This window comes from Melopsittacus undulatus, chromosome 2, assembly GCF_012275295.1.
Source record: "Melopsittacus undulatus isolate bMelUnd1 chromosome 2, bMelUnd1.mat.Z, whole genome shotgun sequence".
In the NCBI taxonomy this organism is placed as follows: Eukaryota; Metazoa; Chordata; class Aves; order Psittaciformes; family Psittaculidae; genus Melopsittacus; species Melopsittacus undulatus.
Window position 1 is genome coordinate 110,402,204 of NC_047528.1, and position 13,542 is coordinate 110,415,745.

A 13,542-nucleotide genomic window follows, 5' to 3' on the forward strand; every position below is an offset into this window, starting at 1 on the left:
CCTCTCTCAACTTTCTTTGCACCTCCCATGGTTTGTTGGTTTTAAGCCCTGCACTAATACCTGGTCTCTTTGCTCTTTTCTTCTATTTGCTCAAAACTCCAGCCCCCAAAAGCAAATTTGGAGAAAACTGGCTTTCTCTAGTTGTCCCATTGTTCTTCTCAGGCAAGATCTATTTCAGATGTTTCTATTTCAAATATTTAATGACAGACCTATTCATACAAAGATATGCCAACACCACTCCCCTGTCTCTTTGGCATGATGCAGAGTGCAGAAAAAGACTGTCACAAGATACAAGGGTTCAGTTAGCCAATAAAATCAAGTTCTAACTTATGACCAGTATGTAGCAGATTCCATACATTTCCATACTTCCCAGAAGCAAAAGCCTGACAAAGAGCAGTTTCAAGGGATAACCCATACAACAGACACATTGAGTTAGGACTACCACAGTAGTAGTGGTAGTGGCCTGACTGAATTCCCCCCCTAACAGGACTGTAAGAGAAGCCAAAGACTGTACTGAGTCTTGGAGAGTTAACTTACTTTTGGGGTCTTGTCTTCACTGCAATGTCTTTGACAGTACGATGCTAATATTGCCCCCAGCATGACTCCCACCCACAACAGAAGACTCTTGCTCAAACTAAGTGCTATTTTAACTCGAGTTTTTGGCCTAAAAAAAGCTTAGAAGTGGCAGCCTATGTGTTGCAGTTACTAGTGTCACTAACACAGTGGGAGCTCAGCAGTTTATGGGTTTAAAGTGTTGATCTAAGACCCTGTCTTGCAACTGGGATCTAGAGTAAAACCACACAACACTTATACCCACTTATCTACATTAAGGTCATACAGACAGCAGGGTGATGGTCTGACATTAATGACCTGCTTCTCGTCCCATCAGTCTCTGATTCAACACACATGCAAATCCATAGTGCTTTTCATCACTTTTACCCACTATCTCTGCCTATCCAGGCTGTCATTTAGGATGAGGGTGGCTTTTTGCAAGTACCTTAGGGTCACCATCTGTGAAACACAGCAGAGCTGCACCGACAGCCAACTCTCACGTGAACACACAGCATAGTCAGAGTTTAGCTCCATGTAAACTACAGACATTATATATATGGACAAAAATACATTCAGGCACGCTGAAGCATGTGATAGCAAGCTAAATGGCCTATATAGACAGTTATTGTGCAGCAAATCCAACCTCTTGACTGCTACCTACATAAATACTCTCTTCACTCTAATAAAATGGCATGAGATGAGCAAATCTGAGTATGGGCAACTAATGCAAAAGACCACAAAAGTGGCCATATTGTTATCTGAACATCTCATGCTCTAGTTTATTTACAGTCTCCGGGGCTGTAATCCCAGCTGGTAGTTTTAATTAGTAGTGAATGTACTTTCACAACAAATTGGACCTTATCCTTCTTGAGCATCACAGATCCCTTCTACAGATGACTGTGGAATATGAAGAGACAAATTTGAGGGACATTGAGCAGGCAGTTTTCTCATATCACATATCTGAAAAACCACCATCACACTCTGGCTCACAAAAGGACTTGGCAGCAAGTCAGACTATGACTATCCAGAGGACTCTTCCCCCAGTGCCAGAGTGGTAAGACGCAGGCATTGTGGAAGCATGTAACAAAGCATAAACTAATGCTGTTTAGAAGTCAATACAAAATCGTGGACTACAAGGCCAGCTGCAGGGGCTGCCTTTTGCTTACGGGACTTAAGCCAAAGCATGGGATACTATGGCAAGCATCAGAGTTTGTACGTATCTACTCTTTTGCTTGTACGAGGGTAGCTTTGCCTGTTTTGTACCCATTAGTAAACATCTTGCTATAAAACTGCAAGTGCAGCAGGGTTTTAACAGCCTTTTTTCCTCTAGCTGCTCTGGGATTTTTCCTTTCTTGGCTGTAACCAGTTGCAACCAGTTGTGAATAAGTCGTTATCCCTCTGTGCAACTCACAGCAACTAAAAGAAACCAGTGTCATTATGCAAGTTTCAAACAACAACAACAACAAAAAGTTTTGTTTTATGGTTAATTATCCATGGTCTATTTACAAAATAAATCAACCCATTGTGCACCACCAGGATTTGTGGCCTCATTTGAACTTTGCTTTACATTAATCACTTTAAAAACAAAAGTTAACTAGATTTTCTTCTTCTTTTCCTCTTTGGTTTCTTACTTGCATCTGGGTATAAACTGTAGAAATGGTGAGAGAGCAATGTATGGATTATTCACCCTCAGTTTCATGACTTACATGATCTCAGTCTTGTCTTTCTCCACGTGCCTAAACAGATGCACAGTCCAAAAATGCCAACATTCTGTAAGAAATGCAATCACAGGAGGATTGAAATACTTTTAAACTCAAACTTTTGACTTATTCCAAACCGATCGACTGTAAAAATCTTCCCCTAACCTAAGAAACAAAAGATGGGCAAACATTTACAAGTGTATTTAAGCTTCTGTACAAGGCCAACAAAATTACTCATGTAGGTACCTGCATAATTGTCCTTGTTTGGCCATGACAGCAACACACTGATGTTTGTGAGCTCTGAGTGCAAGGCTATTTGGTTTGGACAAAACCTACTTTCAGGCAGGCTGGAGAAGGCAGCAAATGGATATCTGATTTCTTTATAGTGTTTAGAATTTATACAAGGAACCAGAAATCTTCTTTTTCGTTTTCTTCTGAAAATGTTTGAATTATGTAAGATATTCAGATCTTGTCCTCATATGACGACCGAGAACTACTGAATTTCTGAAAACTAGCCAATGGAGAGGCAGGCAAAGGACATTTTTAGCTGCTCTGTTAAAAAACCCCAGCTGTATTAACACTTATTTCACTGATAGGGCATAAAATACACATTTACATGAAACTGAATTTCACCTCAGCTTCAACTCAGAAAGCTTCAACAATATATTTCTTTCCACTATGGACCCTTCAACTAAAACTAAACAATAAGAAAGGTGGATAAACACAATAAAAGCATATATAACATCAGGAAATCAAAATGCCATTCCCCCCACTTCACCCCCCCATCCTTAACCAGTCATCTCTAAGCATTCTTTGCCTTTACTATGAGGAACAGGAAGTCACAGTGCCCCACATCATCACTCATGAAATGCTACAGAAAAAGCTGTGCTGACAGTAGGTCAAAAAATGTGCTTCTGTTGCACTTAAGACTACAACTTTTTACTTCAAAGCTCCTGAGCTGGATGCAAGTACACAGAAATCTGAACCCAGCCAACAGGTATCTTTTAGAAACAGAGCTGAAGAACTGAAGCTAAGACATTAGATCACTAGTACTCTGTATTATTACTAATAGGAGCTCAGGAAGGTAATCTCTGCTTGCCTGTTGGTGTGACATAGAATTGTAGAGATTTGAGAAGTTAAAGAAACCCACTGCCTCCTCCTCCACTTTGCAGATGGCTGAGCTGCTTTAACTTTCATTTCCAAAAGTAAATTAGCTCCTACTTAACTGAAAGTAAAAGATGTAAAGCTGCCTCCACCTGCCTGCAAAGCACAGCAGCCGGGCTGGGAGAGGAAGGGATAGGCCTTCAAAGAAAATAAAAGCCCTTTTAAGCGACTCCTAATACGAACGCTTGCCCTTGCAGCAGCGAGCTGTGGCCCTACAGCCGCTTTCCATTATAAATGCTAAATTGGGAAATGTTTAACATTCTTTGTTTAATCTTTGGAGTATAAAGGAAAAAAAACAGCTGATTCTCAGAAACATGACAGCCCCAGCAACCATTATGGATCTGCCTCTCCCCTCCTCAAAGCAGAACAGACCACTTCCAACCTCAGTGGCAACTGACACTTTTTAATCAGAAATGTAGATTTAGATGGATCCCTGTAGACGAGACTGAAACTCTGTCATTTTTCTCTTAGTTGTGTAAGGGGCCTAAGGCAACCAGGATATTTAATAAAAACGGTTAGTAGAAAAACAGTTGAAGAAATTACATGTAGTGAAAACTATGGGCAAGGATGGTTTCAGATACTTTCTGCACTGTTCTCTGCTAATCCTTCCACAGGCTGCCCATAAAGGGCATTATTATTTGTTTTGATTTAAAACGCTCTCAGCTGAGTGTGTTTTTCTCTTGTTCACAGCACAGTCAAAGCAGTGAGTCCATCTATTCTGCTGCCATCAGTCACAAGTAAAATCAGCAAAAACTCAGGAGTGGACAATCCTCGCTGCTGCTTACACAGGCAAGTGCTCCTTGTATCTTGCCTCTGAAAGAACTTCCCTAAAGGGGTGAGTTTCATCATGATTGTTAGAAACCAAGTAAGTTAGAGGTTTCTTCAGTTGGAAATTATGAAATGATACCCCAAATTGAGTCCTCATATAAACTGACCTCTTTACAGTTAGTTACCTTACAGGATTTTACCCTCAAGCATGCTTTCTGGATTATCACATCTAGTTCCCTGCTCTCTTTTACTACAGCTATAAAGATCACATCCTAAAGAGTTGATTTTAAGCCTCTGCATCAATAAGGTGAAGAGAGTTTATCCATCCTTCCCTCCCTCCCACCAGAAACCAAGCAGTTGGCAGTGATGAAACCAGACATCCAGGAAATAAGCCCACAAGCAAATGAGGATGTGATTCTTCCCCAAAGCGGGTATGAAGGACTGCAAGGTACATCTTCTTGCAGGGCTCACACTGATGTAGGCACTCAGTCCAAACAGAGCCCTCTTTGTTTACTGACAACAGGAAAGTATGAACCACTGTACAGAAGAAAGAGCAAGGAACATCCAGGTGTTGACTCTGTTCTAACCACAGACAACTCCTCTATGCCACTGGATAGCAGTGATGCTTCTCTGCAGGTATCACGGCTTACCTGCACACATGGGGTTTAACAGCAAAGACAAGAATATACAGATTCTCAGATGTGAGAAATTAACCCTCTGCTTCGTTTGCTGTGAACATGTAAGACAATAACTTTTGAAAGGAGGAGCACAGGAGCATTCCGTGTGGCTAGGCCTGATAGTTTGGCTACAACTACTCCAAACATACTGCTTCTTGCTTCATTTCTTAGGGACTTCCGCAAGTCAAACCAACCTGTGAAACTACTGAAGGCTCCAGCAATGAATTACTGATAGTGAAGGCCACAAAATTGTCATAAACTTCAACCAAAGTGTCAGAGCTGCAAAAAACGGTGTTCTGAGGAAGGGAGGGAGGAAACCTTGCAGACTAAGTACTAGATAAAAAGGACTACAGCAGCTAATACAGCACATTGCTGGATGCAGCAAAACCATAGTAGCTAGCTATTTTTCCAACATACCCAAATCTAAACATGTCAGGGAAGAAAAATAATGATATTTAAAAATAAAAATTAATGTAGAGCTCTTCTCCTTTTTTTTGTTGTTGTTTTTAAAATTTCAGGGCTCATATTTAACCTTTTCTCTAAATAACGTACTTGAATTTAAGAAAAGTAAGGCGCAGATCTTCGTAGTGACAGTACTCAAACAGCTTATGTTTAAAAATAAAATACCAGCGTCTTTTAAAGTTGTGAAATGAAGACTTATTCATTAAAACTGAATATTAACATCTCATTTCAGAAACTGTTCAAACCATCCCTTTTGCCTATTTTGCCTATGAATTTAGGAAGACAGAAGTTTCACAGGTTGCATGTCTAGCATCTGGTCAAGTCAAATCACCCTCTTCTCCATAAATTAAAATCAGATTTCCATTCTGCAGAAAACACAAAATTCCATCATTCTGGTTGCTGTTCCAACAGCGTGTATATATAACCAGCCTTTTAGCAGCAGGCATTTCCAAGGTTGTTTTTCTTGTTTAATTAGTAAATACCCAGAAAATAATTAAATGTGTGTTTAACCATTAAGGGAGGTTACTGCCTTATTACAAGTCCACCTAAGCATATAAAGCAAAGCTGGGGACCGAAGACTGGGAAAGTCAGAAGTAACCTAGTGACATGCTAGGAAACTGAAAAGTAAAATGCCTTTAAAAGGAAAATTTGCTCCTCTATTGCTTAAAGTTATCAGGTTTTGTACACCTATTCCAAGTCTTCCATTGTAATTAGTGCAGACAAAAAGCTTATAGACTGAAACTTTGAGAAGATGGGCAGAAAGTAATTTTCTTTCAAAGACATACGACCACGCTTTTGATTAAGTTAAACACTGGAATCATTATTTATCATGTTCTCTGTAATGCTACACAGCCTACAGCTTCCAAGCATTTTACAAAGGGTTGACAGCTATTAGGGACACCAGGATAAGGGATTTTAAGGTTAGTCTCCTCTACTGCATGCGACGACATCATAAACTTGCTACTGATATGTTCATCCAACCCCATCTTATAACCACATAGGCTTCCAGGCCCTGTAATTCCCATAGCATGATATTCCAGAATTTAATCCTCTGATGGCTTCGGTAATCTTCTGATTTCCAGCTAACATTTATATATGGTTGGTGCCCACAGTTTGATCTTTGTGGCAACACCTGACTGAAGCTGAAATGATTTTTTTAACCTGTCCAAATTATTTCAACACCTTCTCCCCATGCATTTAAATCCACTTTCTAAACATTAATAAAGTAACTTTAGAGTGTTTTTGTAGGGCACAGTAAAGTATCTACCACTGTAATCCCTAAGAGATTCTGTGCTGTGACAGAAGCGGAGTCAGAAGTTTTCATTGCCCAGAGTCAAAGCAAGGGCTGGCTTCAGAATTAGGCACGAAATCCAGGAGTTCCGATATACTTCTGAATATATACACATTCCCCGGCAATTTGGTGAAATATACAGCTTATAATATACTTACAGAGCTTAAAATACTCAATTTCCTGTTTTCACAAAGCCTGTTTCATTTAAAGCTTGTCTCAGGGATCACTGTTGAAAGATGTCAGCTTTAACTATTTTTTCTACTATGCCCGAAGTGGGCATAATTCACGCTGAGGCTCATTTTATTACTCCTTCTCAATGCCAGAAAAACACTTTAAAATAACTGAGAATCGAGCTCTGTAACTTTATAATTGACCTAATAGACTCCTGACATAATATCAACAGAATTAGCAGCATTACACTAGGGAAGAATCTGTCCAAGAATGTGCACGCAGACAAGAGCGATTTGTAAAGAAAACAAACCCCGACACAATGCTCGCAACCACAAACAGGTCAGATCCTCAGAGGATCCAACTAGGAATAAATTGGTTGCAATAACTGCAGGAAATATTTCTTCCTACGATCAAAAAGTATGAACTTTTTTCTTAGCATTCACCCTTTTCTTCCCTTTTTTAACCCTCCTAAATTCCTCATATTTTTATTCTTTTAGCAGGGTTACACATTTTTCACTTGCATTTGACAGAAATCAATTAAAATATCCCAACCAATCCTAATCCAAAGAATCTCAGGACATCAATCGCTTAAATGAAATGAAAATGAACAAAGTTCAGTGCAACCTCAAACTTCCCTATGCTTCTGCACTTGCTGCTCTCACACAGTGACTGACCTGACACTCGCATTAAGGTCAGGAGAGGAAAGGGAGAAAGCTTTCATTGTATACATCCAAAGTTTGGGGAGGCAGGGGGGAGAAGAGAGAGGAGGAGAGAGACAGAAACACTGTGCAGAAGCCAGGGATGTTCCAGCGCGCACTGTGACAAGAAAATACTCAATAAGAATTCCTCCAGCCAAAACCAGATCTTAAATAGATCCATTGTCTTCCAGCCTGAAGCCCTTAAAAAGGCTTGAAATTAAAGTCTGTGCTGTGGGCACCCGGTCGCTCTTTCCTTTCATCAGGATTTGCAGGTTTTAATACAATCTGTCGTGAGGAGAAACAGTAGAGCTGTACAGCCCAGAGAGGTAACAAAAGCAAAAGGCAGGCGAGAGTTACATAACTGGCTTTTTACATAAATATTGCATCGAGAGATATTTTGCTTTTCAGAAAGGAAGAAAAAAAGCCCAAAAAAAACCCAACGATATTTAAAGGAAAAAAAACCCAACAAGCAGCACGAAACCACGCCAGAGAATTCAACCCAACCTCCCTCGCTCCTCGTCCCTCTTTCGCTTTGTACCAAGGAGCCGAAGTGAGGGGTTTCTTTTCCTTCTCTCCATTAAGACTAAACAAATAACCAATTCAGCCTTTAACACTTCAGAGCAGTTTTTCTCGTATTACCTGAAAAGTGCACCACATCATGGAAGCTGCTGAAAAAAGTCTTATTTTAAAAGCACACGCAAGTCTGCCTTGCTTATCTGCAGCACAGGGCAATTAGAAATGACCATGGATGTTAAACTAACTCCCCTCTGCACAGTCTGAGAAAAGGGAAAAAAACTGCAAGTCTCCCCATCTGTTATTTCCTTTTTTTTTCTTTTTTTTTTTTCTTTCCTTTTTGGCTGTAGAAAAGCAAAATTATGCAAGAGCTTTTGAATGTAAAGCCTGTGTGTGCTTTTTCCCTTTTTGTCTCTGTGTACACGGTATGTGATATTGCGTAACTGAGTACGGGAGTGGGCGGTTAGCATTTACTATTGATTTACACTACTCCGTATAATGAATTCAGAGCTCTGAGAGAGAGACACAGATGAAGAAATGCAGAGGGGTAAGATGTGGATTTAAGGTATGCGTGGGGAAGGGCACCATGGAAAGAGGAAAGCAAAGCGTTTAGAAACAGAATTATGCCCTGCTGAACCAAACATTCGATTCCCAACCTTTTCATTTTTGTGCCCTTTGCTAGAAAAGCAGATGCTTAACAGAACCCATGAACCCCTCTGTGCAAAAGCAAGGTTTCCGTCCCAAACCCATGCCCAAATCCTATTAGAATCTACAGAAAATGCATATTAATTCCCCTGAGGCACTTCTTGTACTAGGTATAAAGATACATAGCAAGCTTACATTTAGCCATTAGGGTCATTAAGATTACTAGAAGAAATCTTTCTTTAGTAATACTGTAAACCAACTTTTGACTTACTCTGTCAGAACCTACAGGCTTGTAGGAGCAGTGAAAACATAAGCACTCTGTACAGTATGTAACACAAAGCCTTGTATTTTTTGAGGTGATAGGTGACATGGGAATATGGAATTTAGAGACCAGAAACAAGGAAGGCTTGACTTATTTTGCTCACTCATTAGGCCTGCCAGAATATTCCCCTTGTTCTCTCTTACACACGAACACACACATGGTGCCCTCAATTTAGATACAAACCACCAGTGCAATAAGAGGAATTTTGAGTCAGTAAGGTGAAATCCTCTCATTCACACAGGTGAATACCCACCAAACATGCTGATCAATCTTGTGCCTCCAAGGCAACATGTGGGTTTCCAAATTCTGCCTGCCTCCACCCGACACTAGGTCCTACAAGGCAAGGAAACCCCACCAGGCTGGCATGACACTGGACTGCTGGGCATGCATTTATTTATGTATATTGGGTTGGGGATTTTGCTAATAGTGTCAGTGTGATCCTAAACTGTGTTAACACAGTTTCTAAGGCACACTGAGAGACTGAAGGCTAAAAGTGGATTTATTAGAAGCCACAGTAGACACCTAGCCTAGTATCAGAAATGAAGCTCAGTACGATGATAACAAAAAACCTCCCAACCAACAAACAAAAATCCTCACCTATCAATGTTCTTACAGCTTCTTTTGCATTATCTTTACTGCAAGACATGCATTCCCCATATTGTTTTCTTCAAATTATGTGCAATGAGCAACAAGATTTTTTTCTTTACAGGTCTGGCATCAAACAATTTTACAGGTCATAAATTAGCAAAGAAAGCAAACAAAAAATCCCCACATTGTAAGAAAGGTAAACCTTATTTAAAGGAAATTCCACAGATATGCAATGTTTCGGACTATTCAGTTGACTTTGTTCTTCTTTTCCCCAGATCCACATCTATTAATATTAACTACGATGCTACCAGCCAGCCTGAAATCGGGATCTCTGTCAGGATGTTAGGAAAATAAAACAGTAAGTCAATCTTAAACACACTTGGTTAGTTTGCACCAAACTGGAATGGTACTGAAATTACAGACAAATTTTACACAAAAAGTCATATGCAGCCTAACTAGTCTGATCTGTCCTAAAATGAAACTGATTCATAGAGGAAAAGCTAAAGAAGGACCAAGGCACGCAATCTGGACTAAGCAGTCAGTACAGACGGGGCCAACTCAAAATGTGTTCAGGCATGTTTTCTTTGCTTACCAGGAGAATGCTAGAGGAAAGAAATGAGGCACAGAAGACAAACTCTACTTAACTGTGATGTGGTCACCAGAAATGATGCTTCATAATCAAGCTCTGAGTGACACTATGCAAAGTATTTCAGGGAGACCAGCATCTCGAACAAGGAAAACCTCCACTCTTCTGCACAGACTACATGTAAAGAGTAACGTATTCTTCAGCACCATTTACACACTGTAAATTAGTCTGGATGTTTAGTGTGCCCTCATCTCATGGGACGCATTAATCTTACAGGATGTTACATAAAGGAGATCCAGAGAGAAACTAAAGAAATGCCAGCTAAAGGAAACCATGCTTGGATATGAATAAGAGCAGCTCCAATGCTGGTATGCTTGCTTTATCATTGTCCAGAGTACACATATATTTAAGCAGTTGCTTGCATGTGAGGGTGTGAGCAACAGGATGCGGACTGTACGTATGAGGTTCAACCGGAAATCTGAATCCCCTAAAAATATAGGGAGACAAATTAGGGAGTTCAGTTCTGATCTATTTTGCACTTGAGGTTATTGAGTGAAGCTGACAAAAGTTTCCATTATAATCAACTTGGCTTCAAGCACTGAAAAATCTTCTATTCTTAACGTTTACCCTAACCTTTTTGTATGTAACTGTTTGTTACAGTTTTTAACTGTACAAGTTCTCCCTACAAGACAACATACCTACAAAAATAGCATTATTTTTCACTATGCTAGACAGTTGGTTTGTTTGATTAGTGAAACACATTAATAGTAGATGTCATTTGCATGTTATCAAAGATTCTATAGCTCGGTATTTGCAGAAAAACAATATGACTTCACAGTAAATACTGCATCATAAGGGAGAGACTAAGGTTATAAACAAGTTATTACTCTAGGATTTCATGATTTTGCATGTAAGCTTAATGTTCCTCAATACAGTTTCTGTCTTTTTAATGACCACAGGAGGAGATAAGCACAGTGCTAGGCTGCCATGGGCTTTTAATGGCAAAATGAATAATAAAAAAATATTAAAATGATAGAGACAAAAATAAATACATTAGAGATGCTTGCCAACTCTTCTTGCTAGTTAAAGAATCAATAAACCTTCTGCAGACCTCCTGCAACATGGCTTTCCCTGCAATGAAAGTAACTCACAACAACTATGCTTTTCTTGGCAATCTACCTTTATTTTTCTCTTACTGACTTGTCTTTCACATGAATCATTTGGACTCCACTATTCTGGAACGACCATGACACAGCACAAGTCACCAAACTTTCCCCACCCCTCAACCAACCTATTAAACATGTGTAATGGTGTTATTTCCTAATGGTTCCTACAGACGGATGTACTTCCAACACGGTTTTAGTCAAAATGAATGGAAGTAAAGTTGGCAAAGGCTCAGAAAGCAAAGTCCAAGGAGACTAGAAAAGAACAGAGAGTCAGAAAAAGAGGTCTCTGGATATTTTTGCCCTGTCTGCCAGAACCAAAGAATAGAAGTTATGTCACTGTTTCCATAATAAACTTCAGTTTTCAAGACTGTATGTCGGCTGCAATGATCTGATCCAGACTGAAATCAACATACACAAGGTTTTAGGTCAAAAGCAATTTTTTAACAAATAATATATATTTCTCCTGCTGCAAAAACAATCTAATGTTATAATTTAATCCCGTAAGGAATCATTAATTAATTAGGATATTGAAGAGAAAGGAGCAGGGATGCAGAAAACAAAATTCAGAATTCACAGTGGATGCTTTCTGGGATTGCATAACTTCCCTTCCAGATACTCCCTGTGAGATTTTAAAATGACCATATTTCTATAGTAATTGGGGGCTCGGTATAATCCCTATCCAACAAATTTCAATCTTTGTTTTGGTCCATAAAAGCAAAATCTTATTTTGAAGCAAGTGTGGCTGTTATAATATGCAGCAGACTCAGAAGATACTAGGAGAGGCTCAGAAGAATTTACTGGATAAGCCAGTTAACTGTTGAAATACTGTAATGTTTCATATTCATTCACCCTTAATCTCTCAAGATACCAGTCGTACACTGCACAGGTTTCATCCTGCAGGAGCCCGAGTAACTCAGGGATATTCAGACATGGCACATCTGAGGAGTCCCCAGAATGCAGAAGGCAAGGTACTCCTGTGAGGCACATAATAGCTCTGCTTAGAGCTCAGAGCATCCTCCAGCCCAGAGGTGAGGGATATTGCTGCTGCCACAGTCACCATGAGTAGCAGCAGCACCTGAACAATGTCTGCAAGTCCCTGGTTCATAAGGCCTTTCCAGTAGCTGAAGGACAAGAGAAAGTGCCATCTCCTCCTGCATCAGTTACAGACTTCCCCATAGCTTATTGTTCATATACACATGACTGCAGATTCCTTTTTGTGTTTAATTCAGGTATCTCAATAAATATAGTAAGCATAAGCAGCTTCTTCTCATGATCCTCCACATGACTCAAGAGATCAAATTTTTAGACTGCACCCAGGTGATTGGAAATTGGGGTCTAACCTGAATAACATGTTAAAACATACCCAGAAGAACGCATTTTCAGGTATCAAAATAAGAAATGTGAGCGGAAAAACAGCTTGCACCAAACAATGCAATGAACTCAGGAGCAGAACCCAGATGTTCTGAGCTTTTTATCCAGAGACAAAAATTAGCTTAGATTAGATATATTAAGAAAACTATCATTGCATGAGTTGAATACCACAGCAAGGCTTCCACCACTTGACATTGTGATTTTCCTGTCTTTGGTTATGTTTTGTCACATCCAGTACTGTTGGTCTGAGTATGAATATATACATGCTGGTGTTTACCTTTCTTCTGTTTTGCTGTAAGTTCCTCAACAGAAACCTGACAATATTCATCAGCTGATGGCACACTTTGAAAGCAATTAAACTGAAAATAAGTGAACTGTCTGTAACACAATACAGAACATCAGCAGTAGTGTTTTCTACTGTTATTTCCTCATTTTCCTCAAGACTGTCAGAGCACTTGTAAAAAGAGATCTACTCTTCCCGAACACCTTGCTCCATGAGGAGCTCCAAAGAAATCATGAGACCTTTTAACAAAACAAGGTATTACTCCATTACCTAATTCTGTGACATAATTATTATCAATTCTACTCACAAATGGGGAAATAAGTGCATAGATTTAAAGAAACAAATGTACAAGATCTCCCTCTGAGTGGTCAAGTTGAAAAGAGAATACCAAACTCTCGGCTGCTAGCTGCTTGCTGTAAACACCTCAATAATACCTGCATTATACAAAGAAAAAGAAAACACAGTATTGACAGTCTTCTGGCATTCTCCAGCAATCTTGATTTATCTGAACACCCTCATCAAAATGTTACAGAATAAGAAAAAAATCTACTTTTCAGGCCTCCTTGAATAGCTCTAATGTTTTCT

General features: G+C 39.5%; 1 long non-coding RNA gene across 1 annotated transcript in view; it reads right to left on the bottom strand.

Annotated features, from left to right (window-relative positions):
- Positions 1 to 2,233: 2,233 nt before the first annotated feature.
- Positions 2,234 to 13,542, bottom strand: part of LOC106023407 (uncharacterized) — a 159,388-nt gene continuing 148,079 nt past the window's right edge. Inside the window, exon 4 of the long non-coding RNA XR_001197832.2 lies at positions 2,234 to 2,322. This is a non-coding gene — a long non-coding RNA (uncharacterized lncRNA). The remainder of the gene's footprint in view (positions 2,323 to 13,542) is intronic.